Here is a 24,665-nt window from a genome sequence, read left to right as displayed (position 1 = left end):
CATTTTTCTAAGTCTTTATTAATTTATTTACTGTAATTCTCAAAGGTTTCCTTATCCATATTATTTTGTAAAGAGGATTCAATTTTGACAATTTCCTCTTCAATCTCTTGTAGGGCCTGATTATTATGTTAATTTATGATTTGCAAGAAAGTAAGTGAACAACTGTTAGCGGTTTCCATCCATCTTTGTAAAAGATTTAAATTTTTAAACTCAAAAGTTGGAAAAAGTTGAATCCTGAGGCCTCTAGTTATAATTTTTCGGGAAATATAACTATCTAATGTGGTTATGGTCCACCACATTCTGTTTTTTTGTGTAGAGCATTTTTATAAGTTTTGATAGTTTCTTTATTGGATGAAGACAATTCATTAAAATCATGGAATGATCACCGTCCAAATAGATCAGTGGCCTTAATTTTCCAGTTCAATTCTCTGGCCTTCATATCCATTTTCCACATTGTGGAGACAGAATAGATACTGTTATATAAACAGAAAAAGGAAACGAGTAATCAAAATATTCCGTATTAAAAACCTCTCAAAATACCTTTTAAAATAACCATGAAAGGTCACAGAAAAGGGAATTGATGTTTTTTTTTCTCTTAATAAAATGTTAAATTTATTTACATTTTTAAAAATGCATGTAAAAACATATTTAACATCAATATAGGACAGGATCTGATAATCCAAATAAATTAGCAGCGGTAAAACAGGAAAAATAAATAACTGATGTGAGGACCAATTATAAAAATATGTCACTTGGTATGTAACATAATTTACAAAGTGCAAAGTGCATATATAGTTATGTATAATACCAATAGTGGAAGGTATATGAGCTAAAGTATAAAAGAAGTGACTTATTGTAGTAAAAAAGTGCATGTGCTGTGCAAAGGAATTCTTTTAGAGTCTGATATACCTTGTGAATAGTCCAGGAAATCCTGTGTATCGCTATAACCCGACGCGTGTTTCAAGCGTGCTTTTCTTCAGGGGTGCTAAAGGGGAGTGATGCTGATGGCTCTTAAATACTTTGCTTGGTTTGAAATTACCGCCCGTAATTAAGAACAGGTGTTGTTTCCGGTGCCGGAGCTTTTGCAGCGCATAAAGCACGTGACTACCTTCACTATTATTGACCTCCCCCCGTCGGTCACGAGATGCATAACAACCCGCGTCGTCATAGTAATAAACGCTACGGAATGTCAGCGTGTATTTGCCGGCGGTGAACGGAGGTCAGTGAATGGAGCATGCGAGAGATGCGCACCACCGTATATGGGAAACAAAAACTTTGAGTTCACATTCTAAATGTAGCCCACTAGTAAGGAAAAAGTATGGCGAACCTATGCCATGCTGTCGCCACACTGAGCCACTTTGAACTGTCGATGTGATCGCGCCGGCAGTTCAAAGATGTGTTTAGCAGAGGAGACATTTCTCCTCCCTCTGAAACGCCTCCTCTCCTGGGCCGCAGGCCTGTTGCCTAGGAGATGGAAGAGTGTTAGTAGGCGGCGCCGGCGTCTTGTGGCCGCGCGGGAACTGAACTGACTGAGGACCCAATGGCGCACAGTGGTGGAGTGAGTGCTGGAAGGTGAGTTTTTTTTTTTTAATTTTTATTTTTAAACTGTGTGCGGCTGTGCCAAGGTGTGGGGGACAGTGCCAGCCCGGGGCAAACAGACAGAGCCCGGGGCAAACAGAGCGAGCCCGGGGCAAACAGAGCGAGCCCGGGGCAAACAGAGCGCGAGCCCGGGGCAAACAGAGCGCGAGCCCGGGGCAAACAGAGCGCGAGCCCGGGGCAAACAGAGAGCGAGCCCGGGGCAAACAGAGAGCGAGCCCGGGGCAAACAGAGAGCGAGCCCGGGGCAAACATGCCAGGATGGGGTACATTTAGCAGGAAGGGGAACATGCCAGGAAGGGGGGAAACATGCCAGGATGGGGGTACATGAACATGCCAGGATGGGGAAAAATGCCAGGATGGGGAACATTTAGCACAGTGGAGGACATTTACCAGGATGGGGAATATGCCGGGATGGGGTACATTTACCAGGATGGGGCCATGATGGGGACAAATATACCAGAATGTAGGAAATATATATCAGGATGGGGGACCTGTTTACCAGAAAGTGGCCAGGAAGGGGGACAGAACTACACAATGAAAGGGGAGGGGAGCAACTCGTACATCTTTATGGGATTTCAAGATGTTCAGACTTTGAAATGTAGATGTGGATTACAGGGTGAAATCTGATTGCATACCATGCTAAAATCTGTCTAATATGCTACAATTTTTTCCAGAAAGATCAATCCAACTGCTGTGTCTGGAAAGGGCAGGGGCTCAGCTTCAATGTGTGGTAAGCATGCATGAGTGTGATGCCCCCTGCTGAAGAGAAGACTGCAAAGGTAAAGCTGGTGTCACACATAACGACGACGACAACGACGTCGCTGCTACGTCACCATTTTCTGTGACGTTGCAGCGACGTCCCGTCGCTGTCGTTGTGTGTGACATCCAGCAACGACCTGGCCCCTGCTGTGAGGTCGCCGGTCGTTGCTGAATGTCCAGCTTCATTTTTTGGTCGTCACTCTCCCGCTGTGACACACACATCGCTGTGTGTGACAGCGAGAGAGCGACGAAATGAAGCGATCAGGAGCCGGCACTGGCAGCTGCGGTAAGCTGTAACCAGCGTAAACATCGGGTAACCAAGGGAAGACCTTTCCCTGGTTACCCGATGTTTACGCTGGTTACCAGCCTCCGCTCTTGCTGCCAGTGCCGGCTCCTGCACTGTGACATGTGGCTGCAGTATGCATCGGGTAATTAACCCGATGTATACTGTAGCAAGGAGAGCAAGGAGCCAGCGCTAAGCAGTGCACGCGGCTCCTTGCTCTCTGCACTGTGACATGTAGCTGCAGCACACATCGGGTTAATTAACCCGATCTGTACTGTACCTAGGAGAGCAAGGAGCCAGCGCTAAGCGCGGCTCCCTGCTCTCTGCACATGTAGCACAGCGACGTTATGATCGCTGCTTCTGCTGTGTTTGACAGCTAAGCAGCGATCATAACAGCGACTTACAAGGTCGCTGTTACGTCACCGAAAATGGTGACGTAACAGCGACGTCGTTGTCGCTGTCGCTTAGTGTGACACCAGCTTAAGGTTACAATCAATTATTTACATAATAGGATTGGTTGGCACTTCGGAAAAAAAATGAGTTTAAGGCTACAGTTTGGGCACTCTGCCTGTGAAAGGTTCGCCATGACTGACCTAGGATCACTTTGCTATCTGTATAGAATTCTGTCTGTTTCAGGTCAATGTCCATTTCAGATGTGACGAGTTCAGCTAACTCGACAGCTAAGACTGCAGCACAAAGTTCTAACCTGGGTATGGTATGTTCTGGTTGTGGTGCAAGTTTGGCCTTTCCCATAATGAACCCGATGTGACTCTGATGTTTAGAATCTATAGTCTTAATAGAGCCTTGCCTTGTATTGTAACAGGAGCTGCGAAACCTAAGGGATCGTACAGCCTGTTAATAGTAGACAGAACGCCTCTACGTGTGAAGGGTTTTTCCTCCTGGCTGACCTGAATGGTGAAAGTGTCTGACTTCAAATTCCAGAGGATTCCCATACTGTGTTGCATTGGCGCAGGGTCTGAACCTATGTCTAAGTCTTTGAGACTGTCACATAAGTCCTGAGAAGGGAATGCTTCCATCAGTTCTCGACTATTTGAGGCTATTTTGTAAAGCCTGAGGTTTGAGCAGGCGAGCATCTCCTGGGCTCTCCTGAGGAGACTGACGGCAGTCTCATTTGACGGCATGGCTTTCAGACAGTCATAAACATAAAAGTCCTTTTCTAGGAATTGTTTAATAACATCTGATCCATATTCTGTTTCTCCTTCCTGAGCAGACCTTTTGAGTCCATAGATGGCGACTGCAGGGGAAGGGCTGTTGCTGAAGATGTGTACTCTCATGCGATACTCTGACTTCTTTAGAAGGATCATTGTCTCTGTACCAGAAGAATCTTAAGAAATTCCTGTCCTTTTCCCTCACGAGGAAGCAATGGAACATTTGCTGAATGTCAGCAACAAAGGCAGTGGAATCTTTACGGAAACGCATAAGTACTTCTAGTAGTTTGTTGTTGAGGTCTGGACCTGTCAGAAGAACATCATTCAGAGAGACGTCATTAAACTTAGCACTAGAGTCGAACACTACTCTAATCTGGCCTGGTTTCTTGGGATGGTATACTCCGAACATGGGTAGGAACCAGCATTCTTCAGAGTCTTTGAGAGTTGGAGCGATCTCTAAATGACCATTCTCAAAAATCTTTGTCATGAAGGAGAAGTGATCTTTCATTTCTGATTTCCTTTGTAGGTTATGCTTAAGAGAGGTGAAACGTTTAAACACTTGATCTCTGTTATTTGGCAGACGTGGTCTGGGGGTTCTGAAGGGAAGAGGTGCGACCCAGCTGTTGGTCTCATCCTTAACAAGTCCCTTGCCCATTTTCTCTAAGAACAACGTGTCCTCCATAGACATTGCTGTTTGATTATCATGTTTGGTTTTCTGGAAGACTGCACACCCTAAAGGCCCAGTCACACACAACAACTTACCAGCGATCCCGAAAACGATGCGACCTGATGGGGATCGCAGGTAAGTCGCTGGGAGGTCGCAGGTGAGATGTCACACAGTCAGATCTTACCAACGATGCAGGAACAATACAGGTCGCAGTAGCGACCTGTATAACGATCTCAGCAGTCACTGTAACCCTGTCACACAGTGTCAAACACATCGATGTGTCCTGCCCAGTAGGACATCGCCTTTGAAGAAAATGACCTGGACCATTCTGCAACGACTAGCGATCTCACAGCAGGGGCCTGATCGCTGGTAGGTGTCACACATAACAAGATCGCTAACTGGATCGCTACTGCGTCACAGAAACCGTGACTCAGCTGCGATCTTGCTAGCGATCTCGTTATGTGTGACGGTACCTTTACTGATCTTCATAGCTTCCCGACAGCATATTGTTGTCATCAGTAAAGTCTGTTAGGTGATTGGGTATCTGGAAGCTGTGCAAAAGTTCTTTGAGATGGAATTCATTGTTGCACGGTTGGCACAGAGATGGACGACCATTTTCCAGAGTATTTGTCAGCATGCTGGTTACGGAGGAGGGAGCGTGAAGGCGTCCGAGACATACGTCTCCTATTATGACCCATCTTAGGTCTAGCTTTTTGGTGTAGGGAGCATTACTGGACCCATTGATGTGACTTCTCACTTTATGTACTTGCAGGATATCTCTTCCCAGCAGTAGCATTATCTGGGCCTGCTGGTCAAGTTCCGGTATAAGGTGTGCTATACGTTTTAAGTGAGCATGGTGGATTGCTAGCTCTGGAGTAGGAATTTCAGATCTGTTGTCAGGGATTTGGTTACATTCAATGATTGTGGGCAGTGGTAGATGGAGCTGACCATCTAAGGATTCGATTTGGTAGTAGATAGCTTTCCTGCCTGCTGTTGTCACAGTGCCTGCACACATTTTCAATGAGTAGGGAGTGCTTGACCCTTTAAGGCTATGTGCGCTCTGCACCGCACCTAAAAGGTGCGCTTCAGAGCGCAGCTGAAAAGCTCCGTTCTGAAGCGCATGGTGCCGGCAGAGACTGTGCGCTCTGCATGCTGCCTCTCCCTATAGACAGCATGCAAACCGCACGGAAGAAGTGACGTGTCACTTCTTAGAACGCAGCGATTCGGGCAGCAGCCGAATCGCTGCATTCTAATATGCCACGTGCGCACGGCTCCTGCACAATCTCCATAGATTGTGCTGGGGACGCAGGACGCATGCAGTTACGCTGCGCTGCAGATCGCAGCGTAACTGCATGTAATACGCACACGTGCGCACATAGCCTAATACCGAAGGATCTGTTACTTTGATCATCCAGGATGGCATACAGTTTTACAGCTTTGTCTCTTTGGCCCTTTGGATAGACTCTGACAAGGCATATCTTAGAGCAGGATCTACTGTCTATTGTCCCTCTGCAAACGTCTGTGCATTGTGAAGTGATCTCTAGTGTAGTTGTAGCAGTGTTCCTCTCCTCCCCGCCATGCTCACGGTCAGTTGAAGTGTTCTGTGTACTCCATGGAGCTGGGCCGGGGTGTAGAGCTGCGTTGTGGTCTGCGGTGCCATATTCTGTGCATTTTACACTGACCTTGCAGTCCTTGGCGAGATGAGTTGTTAAGCAACACTTGTAGCAGATACCGTTTTCCTTCAGGAAGCTTTTGCGATCTGGCATGGGTTTACCTCTGAAGGCTCTGCAACTCAGGAGTGAATGCTGCTTCTGATGGAGTGGGCACTGCTTGCTAGGGTCCTGCGTCTTCGTCTCTACGTGAGAGTCACCGGCAGACCTGTGAACAGAACCTGAAGAAACAATTGTCTTAGGGCGCTCTCACACATCCGGCTTTTCGCCAGTTTGACGGATGCGGCGCACGCCAGTACAGTATGATACAGTACAGTGGCAGCGCTGCAACTTCCGGGTCACATGCTCCGGTCACATGACCGCATGTGACCGACGCTTGTTGTGCTGCCACTGTACTGTATACACTGTACTGATGTGCGCCGCATCCGTCAAACCGGCGAAAAGCCGGATGTGTGAGATCGGCCTTATGCACTGCCACAGACGTCTTGCGTAGATTTGGAGCTGGTGATAGCGTGGCATACGACATTGTAAAGTCAAAGCTGGGATCGTTCCTGATCCTTACTTGCTGGTGTACGAATTCTACAAAAAGAAGGGAGGGAATGGAACACCGTGTTTGTATTTGTACGTGGAACCATGTGTGAGCCACCTCTCCCGCAGATTGTAGGGCAATTTTTGGACTATAGGGTTAACACCTCTGGCTGTGTTGAGGAACGCAAGTCCCTGTAGGTCCTCTTCACATCTAGCAACTTGGACTTCCATTAGCAGGTCGCATAGTTCGGAGTTTCTGGAGACCTTTGTTAGATATTTTGGGAAGTCGTCGATTCTTTTGAATAAGGCTTTTTCTATTGCTTCTGCTGAGCCATAACACTCATCAAGTCTGTTCCAGATCATTTTGAGGCCAACCTCAGGATGATTTATATTAATGTCTCTGATGATTGCTGCTTGTTTGCCTGACTCTTCTCCCAGATATTTGACTAAGGCTAGGTTCACACTTCCGTTGTTTTGCATCAGTCTCAATCCGTCGCCTTGAGGAATTACGGTATCCTGCAAAATATTTTGCAGGAATCCAGTTTTTCCAGTGGGCTGTTCCAAACACAAACGGATCATGACGGATCCGTCAAAGAACGAATGCATAACGGATGTAATGGACGCGATGGATCAGTTTTTTTTCTCAGGATTCCTGTGAACAGAATCCTGTGAAATTACACATCCGTTGTGTCAGTTGACATCTCAAAAACGACGGATCCGTCATTGCGTCGCAACAACGGAGCTGACGGAAGCAAAACAACGGAAGTGTGAACCTAGCCTTAGAGGTCTATTTCTTCCCTGTGTAGGAACCCCAAGTCTATAGTGATATTTTGGAAGGAAGCTTTCCAGGCCCTGTAATCTTCAGCTTGGTCATTAAATTTTAAGAGCCCCTTAGCGACCAGATCACGTCGCGTAAAGAACTTAGCAAAGTCTGTTATGACCCTGTTATCAGCGAGGTATACTGGAGATGGGTCACACTGGTAGTGGTGTGGGGTGCGTTCATACCTGTTAGTAGCCTCTGGGTGACGCCAGCCGGTGTCGTATTGCTTTGGTCTGGTGTACCACATGTCAGCATGGTAATTTGCCTCTGCTACCTGGTGGGTGGCAAGGTTGTCATCAGCAGAGTTGCCTTGCGTGATGTTTTCAAGTTTATATCTGTCTTGGGGTCGTGCCTGATATTGAATCCTGTTTGTTTCACCTGAGATGTGCTCTCGTGTTGATACTGGTTTAGAGTCAGGAAGTTCGTTGACATACTGAGATGTGCGTTATGATGCATCTTGTGGTATGAACTTCAGGCTCAGTATGCTGTCTTGTCTTTGCAGCTCTGGATTTTGCGCATCTTCTAGGCACTCTGCTTTGGCTAGAGCAGCTGCAGCTTCCTTTTCTGCTGCTAGTCTTTCTAGAGTGGCGTCTAGGCGTGCTTTCTCAATTTGTGCCCTTCGGCTTTCTTTAAATCTAGGTGTGCTTTCTCACTATCTAAGCGTGCTTTTTCGATATGTGATCTTCCCTCTTGTTCGGCTTTCTCTACTTTCAGCTGGACCTCTTTGTCAACGAAGGTTGCTCTCATTTTGACGGCTTCAGCTTTTGTGCGGGCAATGGCGCTGCTGATAGACGTCTTTGAGGAGATAGAAGCTACGGATCTCGTTTTGTGTGAGGATTTGTAGGACATGTTGCCTTTAAGGGTGTTGCTTGGCTGTGCAGAGATTGCTGTAGCTGTACTGAGTCTCTGAGTAGCCTTTGTCTTGAATCCCACTAGCTGGATAGCTGCTGTTTCACTGTTCTGTCCTCCCTGCATGTAGCCTGAGCATATGCAGTTTGACAGGCAGATAAACCTTATCCACCTTAGTGGATGATACTGATACTGATACTGATAAGTGAATAATTAGACTGTTGCTTGAAGTCTGTGCATTTATTAACCCCTTCAGCCCCAGGGCACTTTGTTTTTGCGTTTTTGTTTTTTGCTCCCCTTCTTCCGAGAGCCGTAACTTTTTTTTATTTTTCCGTCAATCTTGCCATATGAGGGCTTGTTTTTTGCGGGACAAGTTGTACTTTTAAATGAAACCATAAGTTTTATCATATGGTGTACTGGAAAACAGCAAAAAAATTCCAAATGCGGAAAAATTGCAAAAAACGTGTGATGGCACAATAGTTTTTGTGATGTTTTATTCACGGTGTTCACTATATGGTAAAACTGATGTGTGGGTATGATGCCTGAGGTCGGTGCGAGTTTGTAGACACCAAACATGTATAGGTTTACTTGCATCTAAGGGGTTAAAAAAAAAATCATAAGTTTGTCCAATAAAAGTGGTGCATGTTTTGCGCCATTTTCCGAAACACGTAGCGTTCTTATTTTTTGGGATCTATGGCTCAGTGATGGTTTATTTTTTGCGTCTCGAGCTGACGTTTCTAATGGTACCATTTTTGCGCAGATGCTACATTTTGATTGCCTGTTATTGCATTTTGCGTAAAACTTACGGCGACCAAAAAAACGTAATTTTGGCGTTTGGAATTTTTTTGCCACTACGCCGTTTACCAATCAGATTAATTGATTTTATATTTTGATAGGGCATTTGTGAACGCGGCGATACCAAATATGTGTGTGTTTATTTATTTTTTAACCCTTTAATTTTCAATGGGGGGAAAGGGGGGTGATTTGAACTTTTAGTTTTTTTTTTTTACTTTTTTTATTTTTTATACTAGTCCCCCTAGGGGGCTATAGCGATCAGCAATCCGATCGCTCTTATCTATCTGCTGATAACAGCTATACAGCTGTAAACAGCAGATTCAGTCACTTTCTGTTTCTCTCTGCTCGTGGCCGAGGGAAAACGAAAGTGAAACTTCATAGCTGCAGGCGTCATCACATGACCCTGTGCTACAATGGCAACCACCTATAGTCACGAGATCACGCACGTGACGTCCGGTGGGGGCGGCGGTAATAAAAAACATGGCCGCGTGCATATAGATCTTGCTGCCAGACTTTGGCAGCAAGATTTAAGGGGTTAATGGCCGCGGGTGGAAGCAATTCCACCCGCGGCTAGCAGGCACACATGTCAGCTGTTGAAAACAGCTGATATGTGTGCCGACCGCCGCCGCCGGGGCTTAACGGGACATGCTCCATGACGGATATTTCCGTCCATGGTTGTGAAGGGATTAAACGTAGGTAAATATATTCAGATTGACTGATTGATGGTGAAACTAGAACAACAGATGTGTACAATCAGTACATGCAAAATATAACAGGGTACATTTATGCATAACAGATGCAGATGCCTGCACAATATATATATGGATTACAAACCGCTTAATCCTAACTTAGAAAGGCAGCTAACTAAACACTGAAAGTCCTGAGTTTTAGATTGCAATAAACGTGGAAGGCCTTACCAGCGATTCCTACACAAGGGGATGTAATAGTGATGTGTTGGTCGCGAACGATCCGACACAAAGATCCGGCTCCCTGCTGTGACCGACAGGAGCCGGATCACCAATGAGAGCCACTAATATCTAAACTAATATCGCCGCTGAAACCCCGCCCACCCTTGGCTAAATTCCGCCTACTCAACAATCTAATTGGTCGCTTGTAAGGGGGTGGGATTTAGCTGTGGGTGGGCGGGGTCTTTGCGGCGTTACTGTAATCTTAAATATGTGTTCACCTGGGGTGAACACATATTTAATAAGGAGCCGAGAACGATCTGAAAGATCCGGCTCTTTTTGGTGAGCGGAACCATGGCAACCAGATCACCAAAAAGAGCCGGACTGCTCATCACTAGGATGTAAAATGGAGACTGGCTTTGCTTATGAGCCTGCAGGAAATGAGGCCTTCTCCCAAAATGCATTGCAAGGAGGAATAATAATAATATAATAATAATAAGTTTTATTTCTATAGCGCCAACATATTCCGCAGCGCTTTACAATTCAGAGGGGACATGTACAGACAATATGAGACCATACAAAATAACAAAATTAAGATACCAGGAGGAGTGAGGGCCCTGCTCGTTAGCTTACAGTCTATGAGGAAATAGGGGAGGCACAAAAGGTGAATGGGGGGGAGAAGAGGAGAAGAAAGAAACATTTTATTACAGAGCTGGTGCTACTAAGTTTGGTCACAAGAGGGAGCCAACGTATAACTCTAGGAGCCAAGGTAGAACCCTATAAATGAAACCTCAGTTTACAGCAAATAAATGATAAAGGCAGATTAAATGCGGAGGCAGAACACAAGGTGCGGCTAACAGGCGTGATTGGATCAGAGATCACCTGCGCCTGTTAACCAGTTGCATCCCGCCGTCAATCTTTTTCCTTAATTTTGTTTAACAATAACATCATCATATCAAACACGGTACAGCTAACATTTGTGTAATGTTACATTAGCCCGATAGATGGCAAATGATATTTTAAACATAGTATTGAACAGTCACATGGTGTCTATGACGCCTGCTGCACTTAAAATATAGTAATATTGTTGTCTATACACCTTACCATTTTTATATATTCATATATTCAACCAGTTTCTATGTTAAGCATACAAACAACTCAATTAATCGGTATGATCATATCATAAAACCAAAATAGGAATAAAAAGGCAACAGCTACATAGCATTGCAATATTTCAGTATACCGCTGGGTACCATTCCGCATTCCAACACCCAAAGGCATCTACCAGTATCATTGTGACTTCCTTTAGGTTTCCGTGAGTGTATTGGGAGAGGAGTTCCATAGGCCCCAGATTTTATTGAATTTTTCCGGGCACCCCCTGTTACAATAAACTACTCGTTCATAGGGTATGGTTGCATTAACTAATTTAACCCAGGCCCGTACAGTCTGATCTGAACCTGCCATCCACCTTAGGGCTATCAACTTTCTAGCCATGAATAAAACCTCCCTAAGAAATATTTTCATGTAGTGGTCCCATGACTGCTCTTCCATTACCCCAAACAGACACAACAGGGGGTCACACAAAACTGGAATCAACACAACAGATGATAACTGGGAGGTTACCCCCTGCCAAAACAAAACTAAAATTTGCCCCTGAAAGGTGACACCGTGGGCATTCCAACGTATGAGAACGGCCCATATTGAACAGGCATGTGGGAGTGAGATATACCTGGTGGACAATGTAGCATTGAATCAATCTATTATTGTTGGATGGGGACACTGTAGTTGGAGATTCCAGTATCTCCCCCCACTCCTCTCCATGTAAAGAAGGAATCAGAAGTTTCCATCTGTCCTGGGCTGGCAAGGAAGCCGACTCTACCCCTACCGATAACAGGTAAGTATATATAGCTGATATCAGACCCCGGGGATTTCAGAATGCTTATCATAGGAAATGATGATTTCGGTTCCCTTGCTCCGATTTTCTGCATATGAGACTGGATCGCCGTGCGAACCTGAAGGTATCTAAAGAACTGGCATCTTGGGACGCCATATTCAGTTTGAACTTGCTCAAAGGATTTAAAGGTGTTGGTTCCCAGGGTAAAAAAGTCTCCTAGTACAGGAGCATTGTGAATGACCCAAAATTGCACCAAGGAATGATCTATCAGAGTGGGGAAGTGACCTTTTCCCCATAACAGGAGTTCCGCCACCACCCCCTCGAAGTGTACCACCCTTGTAGCCTGCCGCCACACTGATCGTGCCAACCTAAGAATAGGCACCAACTAAATTATAGAGATGACCTAAGCTGCTCACTGAAATTCTTATTAGGCAGTTTGCTTGATTAACCCTGGAGATTTGATTAACAGCAAAGTTATTGATGCATATTAAATGTTCATTATTATGCTTTAGGATCATAATCCTATTCCTGCATCGTGACTCAGCACTTGGACTTCCATCACCGAGTAGACCTAATGGACATTGTGATGTAATGTGCTTAGTCCAAGACAGTGTGCTTCTCGGGAATTTAATGTGGTTAAATCAAAGGCCTACTTGACTTCGAAAACCCCATCGCAAGGAAAAGATGCAGAGAGAAGACGACGTGTGTGTCTGTGTGTAACCTGAATGCACCCCCTCCGCCATTCTTCAAGCCCATTGTCTGCATGTTAATGGCATCTATATCCTCAGGATTCAGGTACAGTTGAAAGCTATGGTTGAACAGGGAACTATTGCCACTATTCAGCCTGTTTGTGTCACTAGATCATTCCTTGTGCATGGAGCCTTAGTTATCAAAGTGTATAGAGTAGCCCAATGGAGTTAGTTGAGTTGTTTTTTTGCTATCATACTGTGTGTGTTGTGAGGGTGTGCTAAGGGGCAACATATGGTGTTGGAGATCACTGTGAGGACCTCATAACTTGTGGTGGGGGGACTGTAGGGACATCAGAATGGATGAGCCTCATACAGTATTGTGGGAACTGTGGGAACATCAGAATGTAAGGGCCTCATACGGTATTGTGGGTGAAAGAAAAATGTCCGTAGACCTCGAGAGCTAAGAAGACGTTGTAGACAATCCGTTCCAAGCAAAGACTGAAGTTTATTCCGAGATGGCAACAGAGCAGATAAGACAGGTTATCGTCACGAAGACACACGCAGGTGTCTTGCAGAACAGCAGAATTAGCAACAGATGAAGAAGTGGTCCCCGATAGGCGTGTGGGGGCTTTTATACATGTTAGACAAAGGAAAGCTCATACTGCAGAGAAAGGCGTACACATTAGAAAACAAAGAATATAATGATACATCGTGACATTATTTACGAGCATTGCAGTAAAAACTTATCAGATCCCTATGGGCCTCCATGATACTTTTAATTAATTCAGTAATGTCTTCATTGTGGACATCTCTGATCCCTGAAGGCGCCTCTATTTCACATAACTCTTCAAACACTGACAACTCTATTGACAACTTTGTTTCTTTATCAATTCAATATACCTGCTATTCGTGACTACACATCACCATCTATCAACTGACACAATTGTATTGTTCTATACAAATTAACCTTTTTGAACTTTTTCTTGTACTTGCTAATAACACTGATGTCATGTCTAGCTCCTCTCTGGGGGGAGAACTCTAGCCAATACATCTCGTTAGCTGCAAAGTTAGTTTGCTCAAGTCTGCCTAAGATGGCTGTTAGATACAACATGGCTGCTCAGCATATTATGGCTGACTATTCTCTAACAACTCCCCCTTTTGTACTCTTGCCACCGCCAAGGCAACCGTTTCTCAGGGCCAGCGCCTGCGGGCAAAAGGGGCTCCTCCGGCCCATATCCAAGCCGGGGAGCGGGTTACCGGTGGGAACCCATTGGAACCGTACAGACATCTTAGGTGCAGGGAAAGGCAGTCACCACCAACCTGCCGGGAGCAACAACACCGCAGCCGTCTGTGGGACCCGTCCATCCAGCCGTGTGTTTTACCGAGACTGTGTCTTCATCATTGGGCTGAGTGAGTACCACCGTGCCATGCGGCACAGCGCTGCCCCTGCGACCCTGCACCTCCCCAGGCCCCGTAACCTGCCTGCCATCCATCCCTACCCCATCACCGGGCCCCGGGACAACCAAACCCCCTACCCACGGAGGGGAGAACTAACAACAAAGCTGCTCCCAGTCACCGCTCCCGGGATCCCCGTCTAGAGCAGCGGTGGTGTCACCAAAATCACCACAACCGTGGGTGGCGTCACGGACAATATCCATAATCAAAACCCCCACAACCAATCACCCCCCTTTTCACTCACGGGCGAGGAGCGCCGCTCGAGTCCCCTGAATCTGGCCCACCGCTCGAGCCACCACCGAGCAGCGGCAGCCGGACCCGAGCAGTGGAAGAGCGCAGCGTCCCCTCCTCCGCCCGTGACAACTTGGTGTCACGAACAGGATCCTACCGCTCTGCCGTCTGGTAGAGGTGCGCCTTGTGACCACCGGAGGTGTCCGGCCGTTAAATTTGAAAAGCCGCCATCTTGGACGCGAAACGTTCCCACTCGAGCGTCTCCTCGAGTAGTGGAGGCGCGAAGGCCTAAACCCCGCCCCGATAGAGGAGGAGCCGGAAAGAGACTAAGGGGGACAGAAACAAGATGTCTGCGCCCGACGAAGCCGCCGGAGGAGCGGCGGACGCAGCCGCTGGAGCACCCGTAGGTGGGAATGGGCCTGCCCAGGTCCCGGCCGCGTTGGCGGGGGGTGCCGCGCCCCCAGCCCTCGCTCAGGTGATGCCGTTCTCTTTGCCCTATGTGCCCGGAACTGCCTGGCTACCGCAGTACGATGGGAAACCTGATGCTTTGCAGGTTTTCTGGAAAAAACTTAGTCCGCTGCTAGAACTGTACCCCCTGACTGATAAGCAACGTGCAGCGCTAGTGCTGGGGCAGCTAACCGGCGCGGCTGAGCAAGAGGCGGAGACCTGGGCCGAGGGGGACCAGTCCTCTGTAGCCACCATATTTGAAAAGCTGCAGACTGCATTTGAGACCCGTACCGAGGCAGAGTTGCCGACAACGGCCCGCAGATAGCATTCGGGACTATGCTCTGCGCCTGCAGACCGCACTCCGCACACTGAAGCGGGTGGACACTATCAGCAGCGTGGACAGTAACAAGATGTTAAGCGAGCAGTTTGTGCAGGGGATGAGGTCCTCAGAGGACCGCAAGCAGCTTCGGCTGTGGGCCCTAGAACACCCTGACGTGGACTTTGCCATATTAAAGGAACGGGCCATCAAAGCTCTGCAACTCCCAGCATCGGAAGCTCCTGAGCCAACCCTGTGGCCAGTTGAGACTGCTACCGTTGTGGTGGCTCCTACCCCACCGGCACCGCCAGTGCCTGCAGCCCCAAGCGGGACAATGGAAGAGCTCGCTGCTTGAGTTCGCCGCATGGATGGGGACCTTGCTAAGATTCTTGCCGCACTCCAGCCTCCAACCAGATCCCAGGCACCGGTGAAGATGCAGCTCGCCGACAGCCCGGAGGACGTCCCCTGGATGCAGCGGAGAAGGGCCCATGACTCCCGGAATGGGCCCCCAATCTGTTACAGGTGCAGCAAACCCGGCCACTATTCCTGACGGTGTCCGTTAAACGAGCAACCCCTGGGGCCACGGGCCAATCCTCAGGAGTAGAACCCCATGGCCCCCCAGACTGACGGGACCGGTACATCGGGGCCCGGCCCATAATCCCCGTGGCTGTGGACGGCATACCGGTGATGGCTCTCCTGGACACTGGATCACAGGTAACCACACCATACACATTGTATCAACGGTATTGGGGGACCGACGAGCTGGCTCCCCCAGATGCTAGTATAACACTGATTGCTGCTGATGGACTCCCATTGACCCAAGTGGGATACAAACAAGTGGTCATGATTGTGGGGCGAGCTGAATTGCAACACCAGGGTATGATTGTGATAATGAATGAACCCAGTGATCATAACCCGAAGATAGTGCTAGGAACCAATGTGATGGAGCACTGTATGAGTGATGTGTTGACCTTACTGCAGCAGCTGGCCGCCACGGCGGCGGGGAGCCGACAGAGAGCTGTGCAGCGTGAGATCCGAGCCTTGATGTACCGCCAGCATGTGAACTCGACAGGAGGAGAGATTGGTGGGGTGAGAGTGATGGATGTTGCCCCGTTGACTGTGCCCCCCAGGAGCGAGATGATGATTTGGTGTAGGGCGGCAGTAGGGCCCCAGGGGCGTGATTATACCGCCATGATAGAGCCCATGCCCTCCGAGCACTGGCCCACAGTAATGGCCGCCCGAGGAGTGGTAGATGTAAAAAAGGGGAGAGTGCCTGTGAGGGTGCTGAACTGTGGGGAGGAAGAAGTCAGGCTTCCCCGGTATGCTACACTTGCCAAGTTGCTCACACTGGACCCCCACACCATCCGCGAGGCAGTCCCCCCAACCTCACCACCGACTGCCAGCACTCACCCGCCCCAAGGGGAGTTAGATGAGTGGCACCGACAGTTACATGTAGGCACTGACGATACTCCTACACATCACAAAGAAGGGGTATACCGGGTGGTACGGGAGTATGAGCAAGTTTTTAGCAAACACCCCCTAGACTTTGGGCAGATTAAAGGGGTCCAACACCATATCCCCACCGGTGAACACCCCCCTATCAAAGAGAGGTACAGGCCTATTCCCCCTGCACACTACCAATGTGCCAAGGACATGTTGAGGAACATGAGGGAGGCAGGGGTTATCAGGGACAGCTGTAGTCCCTGGGCCGCCCCGTTGGTGCTGGTTAAGAAGGACGGCACCATGCGGATGTGTGTGGATTACCGGAAGATTAACCAGATAACGCATAAAGATGCTTACCCACTGCCCCGTATTGAAGAGTCCTTGGCCGCACTGAGAACCGCGAACTACTTCTCTACCCTTGACCTCACCAGCGGGTACTGGCAAGTGGCTGTGGCACCCGAGGACCGGGAGAAAACTGCCTTCACCACCCCAATGGGGCTCTGTGAATTCAATAGTATGCCGTTTGGGCTGTGCAACGCCCCTGGAACCTTCCAACGGCTGATGGAATGCTGTCTGGGGCATCTAAATTTCGAGACCGTCCTGTTATACCTGGATGATGTGATTGTGTACTCCCAGACATATGAAGCCCACCTGGAGCACCTGGCCGAGGTGTTCGCGTCCCTTGCCAAATACGGGATGAAGTTGAAGCCCTCCAAGTGTCATCTGCTGAAACCCAGAGTGCAGTACCTGGGGCATGTGGTGGGTGCAGAAGGTGTCGCCCCCGACCCCGAGAAGATCACTGCCATCCAAGACTGGCCGAGACCAACCACAGTGAGGGAAGTAAGGCAGTTTCTGCGTCTGGTGGGGTACTACCGTCGCTTCATCAAGGGGTACACGAAGATGGCTGCCCCCATGCAAGACCTCCTCGTGGGACAGACCAAAGGTGGTAGACCCCTCCGGAGCCCCACTGGTGTGGGAAGAGAGGCATGAGGAATCCTTCCGCCAGCTGAAAGCGGCCTTGACCGGAGAGGAGATCCTAGCGTATCCTGATTACAGCCACCCGTTCATCCTCTACACCGATGCCAGCAATGTGGGATTGGGGGCAGTGTTATCCCAGGTCCAAGATGGGAAGGAAAAAGTGATTGCTTATGCTAGCCGAAAGCTCCGACCGACTGAAAGGAATCCTGAGAACTACAGCTCTTTCAAGCTTCAGCTCCTGGCGCTGGTGTGGGCTATCACCGAGCGGTTCCGCCATTACCTGGCTGCAGCAAAATTCACCGCTTTCACGGATAACAATCCGCTGACCCACCTGGACATGGCCAAGTTGGGCGCGTTAGAACAGCGGTGGATGGCCAGGCTAGCCAACTACGATTTCACCATCAAATACAGGGCCAGTCGTGCCAACGTTTATGCTGATGCACTCCCTCGGATGCCCCACTTGTCGGAAGAAGGGTGCGAGGATGACGACCTCGAAGAGATAGAGTTGCCTGCGTTTCACCAGCCACCAACTGAGAAGGTGCATGTCCACCAACAACGGGTGAACCTGGACCCGCTGCCCAGTCAGGAGTGGCAGGAAGCTCAAAACCAGGCGCCCGCTGTCCGCCTAGTCAAGATCCTGGTGGAGCAAGGCACTGCTGGAATAGACCCTGCCGCCCCAGCTGAAGCCCAACGCCTGTGGTGAGAACGGACCTGGCTGTATCTACACCAGGGGAAGTTGTACCGTGAGCTGATTAACCCAAAGACTCATGAGAAAATCCGCCAGTTGGTGATTCCCCAAGCTAATGTGCCCACCGTTCTACAAGCGTACCATGATGGTGCCGGACACTTCGGATGGAAGAAGCTGGAAATGCTGTTGAGAGAGCGGTTCTATTGGAGCGGGATGCGGGAGTCTGTAGAGGCCTGGTGCCGAGAGTGCGGCCCTTGCACACTGAGAAGGAAGGACGAGGCCAGCCAGAAGGCGCCCCTACACCCGATCATTACACATCAACCGCTGGAGCTGGTCACCCTGGACTATGTAAAGCTCACGCCCAGCCGAAGTGGGTACACCTACGCTCTAACTATAGTAGACCACTATTCAAGGTTCATGGTGGTTGTCCCAGTCAAAGACCTAACTGGCCGTACCGCCGCTAGAGCGTTCCAGGCTTATTTCTGTCGACCACATGGATACCCTGAGAAGGTGCTTACTGACCAAGGCCCGGCCTTTGAAGCGGAGGTGTTCCATGAGTTTTGTCAGTTGTACGGCTGCAAGAAGATCCGGACCACGCCTTACCATGCCCAAATCAACGGCATGTGTGAGAAGATGAACCACTTGGTCCTGGGCCTCCTCAAGACATTGCCGCTAGAAGAGCGGAACCTGTGGCCGGAGAAGCTACCTGACTTGGTCGATATGTACAACAATATCCCTTCCAGCTCAACAAAGTGCACCCCAGCATACCTGATAAGGGCTCGCCCCGGCCGGCTACCGGTGGATCTGGACATGGGATTGGAAGCCCCGGAAGCACTCCCTTCGACAGCTGAATGGGAAACTCGGCGGAGGGTCCAGTAACAGATTTAGGAATATGTTGAGAAGAACTTGAGTCGGAGTCTGGAACAACAGGAGCAGCGCTTTAACCAGAAGGCGTCTGCTGGCCCTTTCCAGCCTGGAGATGTGGTGCTGAAGCGAAAGAGGAGGACCCACAAGCTGGATGATCAATGGGAGCAAACCCCATATGTCATACAGGCCACAGGATGGGAAGATGGGAAAGCCTACCAGATCAGTCGTGACCAAGGGGGCACCTTGGCTACGGTTTCCCGGGACCATCTAAAGAAGTGCCCACCAGCATTGAGAGCAGCGGCTGAAGTTCCGGTTCCTCCACCAGCGGAGAAGGCAAAAGAGGTAATCCACACAGTGATGTGTGACTTCCCAGCGGACTGGCCTACACAGAACGGCGCGGTGATTCTTCCAGTGATACTGTTCCCACAACCCGTGGATGAAGAAGTGATGGAGGCGGTGAACCTGTGCCCAACTCCCCTATGCCTCCGCCTACCCCACACGATAGCAGGGAAGAGGAACTGATTGTCCCCTCTGCCCCACTGCCTGTCCCCACTGACACCGGACCCCGGAGGTCCACTCGGCCCAACCTAGGTAGACCCCCACTTAGGTACAGGGAAACTTCTTTAAAGGGGAAAAATTCTGTGTGTGTTGAAAGTACCGTTTAAAAGAATGATAAGTGAATGAAACAGAAGAAAGTTACCTGATTGTCAACCTTGATTTGAAACCGGTCGTAGCTGGCAGCTGGTCCCCGTTGGGACCCCCCTTCACCACCTTACATAAGAAACTGCTTATGAACAGGCCCGAGAACTTGCAGGGCAACCAGAAACTTAGTGGCATGTAAATTAAAAATGTTGTTACAGCTTCCACCGTTACCGCCTCCGGAGAGGCAGATTGGAGGAAGGGCCCGCAGTGGAGTAGGCTGGGGCCCAGCCACCACCGGAACCGGTGGCAATCCTCTGGGGGTTTCAGGGGCTCCCCATGGACGTGGGTCCCCTGAAAAGGACAGAACCCGCTCGGGCAACTTGTGCAGGACTGGGGTCAAGGGGTGCTGTCTGTTTACTTAGGGGCAGCATCAGGGCCAGGTTGCTTGGGTGGGAGAGAGCGGAAGCCGTAACCGTTTGCAACTGTTAGTAACGTTTAAGTAAGAGTACCTCCCGATGTGGGAAGATGTTATTATACTTGTATGTCTGTTACCGTTTTTTATCTTTTTGAGTTGATGAAAATAAAACCGGTGATGGACGGGCAGCTCGCGGACGGTCTGCATTTAACTAAGGGGGAATGTGGCGCCCTGGACAAGCCAGGGGCCACAGAGCACAACACCCACACACCCCACACTCCCAGCAGGCACACCAAAGCAAGAACACAAAACCCTTGTTGCCTTCCTCCAGGGGCTGATGATCACACCAGGGGGTGGGCCAGGCGGTTGGCCCCGCCCACTGAGGAGTTCACAGTCCTGGAGGCGGGAAAACCAGGCAGATGAGTTGGAGAAGTGAAAGTGAGAGGAGAAAAGTGACAGCTGAGCAGCCTGAAGTTGGTCCGGGTGTGTGGCCCGGACAGATCAGCAAGGTTGGCAGACGGTGGTGACCGTCTGCAGGAGTGGCCGATTGGAGTCTACCGTAAGGACCGTGGACGGGCGGTGGTCCGGCGGTACTGGACCGGTACACAAAGAGGAGCCAGCACCATCTGGCAGGGGCTTTTCGGACCCCGGCAAGGCTAGGAGCCACCGTGAATTTGCCAAATCCGTTAGTGAAGGGGACCTCCTGGGTTTCCAAACAGTCAAGTCCCGACAGAAGGCAACCGTCCAACCGAGTGAGAGAGACACCGCCACCACCAAGGCAACCGTTTCTCAGGGCCAGCGCCTGCGGGCAAAAGGGGCTCCTCCGGCCCATATCCAAGCCAGGGAGTGGGTTACCGGTGGGAACCCATTGGAACCGTACAGACATCTTAGGTGCAGGGAAAGGCAGTCACCACCAACCTGCCGGGAGCAACAACACCGCAGCCGTCTGTGGGACCCGTCCATCCAGCCGTGTGTTTTACCGAGACTGTGTCTTCATCATTGGGCTGAGTGAGTACCACCGTGCCGAGCGGCACAGCGCTGCCCCTGCGACCCTGCACCTCCCCAGGCCCCGTAACCTGCCTGCCATCCATCCCTACCCCATCACCGGGCCCCGGGACAACCAAACCCACTACCCACGGAGGGGAGAACTAACAACAAAGCTGCTCCCAGTATCCCCGTCTAGAGTATCGGTGGTGTCACCAAAATCACCACAACCGTGGGTGGCGTCACGGACAATATCCATAATCAAAACCCCCACAACCAATCACCCCCCCTTTTCACTCACGGGCGAGGAGCACCGCTCGAGTCCCCAGGATCCGGCCCACCGCTCGAGCCACCGCCGAGTAGCAGCAGCGGCCGCAGCAGCGGCAGCCGGACCCGAGCAGTGGGAGAGCACAGCGTCCCCTCCTCCGCCCGCGACAATAAGGCCCCTTTACACACTGAGACTTTCTAGCGATCCCACCAGCGATCCCAACCTGGCCGGGATCGCTACAAAGTCTCTGGTGAGACGCTGGTGCGCTGTCAACAGGCAAACCTGGAAAACGACGCAACAGCGATACGGACCTGCAGAACGACCTAGCTAGTCATTAGGGACGTTGTAAAGCAGCTTTTTGAAAGGGAAGTCGTTAACGAAGTCGCTGTAAAGTCCCCTTTACACACTGAGACTTTCTAGCGATCATGCTGCACAGCGGAAAACAAAGGACCAAAGAATGGTTCTGAGAGATGTGTATTGATCAGCAACCTCACAGCAGGGGCCAGGTCGCTGATGTTTTCACACACTGCAATGTCGCTGGGGAGGTCGCTATTACGTCACAAAACCGGTGACGTTACAGCGATGTCGTTTGCGATGTTGCAGTGTGTAAAGGGGCCTATACAATGTAACTTGGCAAATGAACAGGCATCTGTCTTCCCATCATTAATTCAAAAGGAGAAATTCCTGTGGATTTGGAAGCCACAGCACGGATGGCCAGCATAATAGCTGGTAAAATCAAAGGAGCAGATCCGACTGTGTCTTACTTGATTCATCGTCCAGTGTACAGCCAGTACATGCTTCATGCACAAAGTGAGGCCCTTTTCCACGGACGTTAACAACCAAGAGGAAAAACCCAAGGCATGTAAATGACTTGTAATTTCAGAACTTTCTTTGGGCCATTTTTGCAAAAGCACAGATGAGATGGATACATCCCCTGTGCAGGCTTGGATGTAAAAGGGCCGGGATGGATCAGGGTTGATTAATGCCATGGTTGCAGAGAGAGCCCGCTTTAACCCCTCAAAAGCCTGTAGGGCTTCGATAATGATTTGGACATAATTATTCTCAATACCTTTTAGGAGCTCATATATAGTGGTTTAGCAAGGCAAGCAAAATCCACAATAAATTCTCTGGAAAAAATAACAATGGGTACAGAGAAAAATCCGTTTGCAATGTCAAGACATGAAAACACTTTACATTCATTCCTCAGCTGCGACATGACTTCAGGGACAGATGCAACAAAGTAAGCAGCTAAGGCTGCTTTCACACTACGTTTTTTTAACATGCGTCATGAACGTTTTTTTGCTGCAAAAGCGGATCCTGCTTTTACAGCAAAAAAACGCATGCAAACGCATGTGTTATTTTGCAGGATCCTGTCACTTTAAGTTTATGGGCGGGCATTGGAGTCATGTGATCGGGAGTGAGGGGAATTGAACGTGACAGACTGGGAGCCGGCATCTAACAGCTGTGGAGGCTCGTAACCAAGGTAAACATCGGGTAACTTGCTTGGATACCCGATATTTACATTGGTTACGAGCGTCTGCAGCTGCTAGGAGCCGGCTGCCTGCACACGTAACCAACGTAAACATCGGGTAACTAAGACCGCGGTTACCCGATGTTTACCTTGGTAACGAGCGTCCTCCGCTCTCAGGCAGGGGAGATTGGAGAGAGAGGGAGGGGGAGGCAGGGAGGTGGAGAGAGAGAGGGAGGAAGGGAGAGAGGGAGGGAGGTGGAAAGAGGGAGGGAGGTGGAGAGAGAGACTGATCACCCAAGGCTGGTTTCTGGGCATGCTCAGTAGAGCAAGCAGGATCCTGCCTATCAGCATGCCAGCGTTCACATGCGTTTGCATGCTGTTTAGTCAGGATCCAGCAATTTGCAGTATTTGGACGCAGCTCAAAAACGCTACAAGTAGCGTTTTTGAAATAAGTTAAAAAACTGCAAGTCGCTGGATCCTTACTATAACGCACGCAAACGCAGGTGAACGCATGTTGACGCAAGTCCATTGCAAATGCATTGAAATGAAAACGCATTTGCACTGGATCCGTTTTTGCGTTAAAAAAACGTTAATGACGGATGTTAAAAAAACGTAGTGTGAAAGCAGCCTAACGGAGTGTACTTATTTACAAGTCTCAGGTCCACAACCATGCGAAAGCTACCATCTGTCTTTTTGACAGGCACGATGGGGCTGTTGCACAGGCAGTTTCTATGCACGACCACGCCCTGTTTTTCCAACCCAGAAACTGCCACCCGTATGTACGGGAGTATTTCTTCAGGAATTCGGTACTGTCGCTGGAAAGGTGGTAGCTTATCACCATCAATTTTAACCTGAGTTTGCATTAGACCACAATCAGTTTCATTTGAAGTCCACAATTCTGGGAACAACTGTTTCAATTCATCTTTTAAAGCATCATTTGCAACATTTTCCCCAAAATTTCATCAGTACATAGATTAAAGCTGGCAATGTCTACTTCATGACTCTCCAGCTCTTCTTCCACAGGCACAATAACAGAACAAACAATGGCTCTCTTGTCACGCCACAGAACTCAGTTACATAAATCAACAACAATTCCCAATGCTCCTAGTACATCAGTACACCAGAATGGTGGAGTCCAACTGTGGATTTACCCAAAAAGTACATCGAAGACCCCTTTGCTTCGATCCCCCTGAGTCCTGAAATCTCAGGTTCACTGGACGGCTTTTTGTTGCTTGAATACAGGACCCTTCAAATCCTACCAAAGTGGTAGTTTCAGGCAGTCCAGGGGGTGACTGCAATTTGTGCCCAGTTACAAAACCGAGGCTCCTGTATGAACAAGAAAGTCTTCCCACGATAGCCCCTCCATTCTCCCTCTGACATATGGTCATCCATCCCTGCCCAGGGAAAGATGGGCAAGAAAGGTGAGGGGAACAGGGGGTTCACGGCATCAATCCGTGTATCCCGCCGTGGGAAGCCCAAAAAAATCCATCATTCTCGTCTATGAGAGTCTTTCACCCCACAGCCCCCACCTCTGCTCCAAAGAGACCATCAGCGAGAGCCGGGTCCTCATATTCCTGCAGCTCCTTCACTGCTGGAGCATAGAAACGAGGAGGGGTGGCTCCACCCTGAATAGCATTGATCTCTGGGCCTGTGTAATTAAGAGCTAGGGGGGCGGAAGGTCCCTGAGTGGCAGGGTTAACCATTTGAAGACCATTGTACTGCTGATACTGCCGGAGATCATCCACGAGGTCTTACTCCCTGCGGATGGGGTCCGGGAATACCTCGGGACATGGGGGGGTTAAATGGTACCCGAGGTATGTTCCTCTGCTCCAAA

At 49.4% G+C, this 24,665-nt stretch overlaps 1 long non-coding RNA gene across 1 annotated transcript in view; it reads right to left on the bottom strand.

Moving 5' to 3' along the window:
• Positions 1-24,422, bottom strand: part of LOC142294569 (uncharacterized) — a 29,977-nt gene extending 5,555 nt beyond the window's left edge. Inside the window, exon 1 of the long non-coding RNA XR_012751306.1 lies at positions 24,361-24,422. This is a non-coding gene — a long non-coding RNA (uncharacterized LOC142294569). The remainder of the gene's footprint in view (positions 1-24,360) is intronic.
• Positions 24,423-24,665: the final 243 nt, after the last annotated feature.

The sequence above is a fragment of the Anomaloglossus baeobatrachus genome, chromosome 1 (assembly GCF_048569485.1).
Source record: "Anomaloglossus baeobatrachus isolate aAnoBae1 chromosome 1, aAnoBae1.hap1, whole genome shotgun sequence".
Classification (NCBI taxonomy): Eukaryota; Metazoa; Chordata; class Amphibia; order Anura; family Aromobatidae; genus Anomaloglossus; species Anomaloglossus baeobatrachus.
The sequence above is the reverse complement of the archived record's forward strand: the minus strand, read 5'-3'. Positions and strand labels throughout refer to the sequence as shown.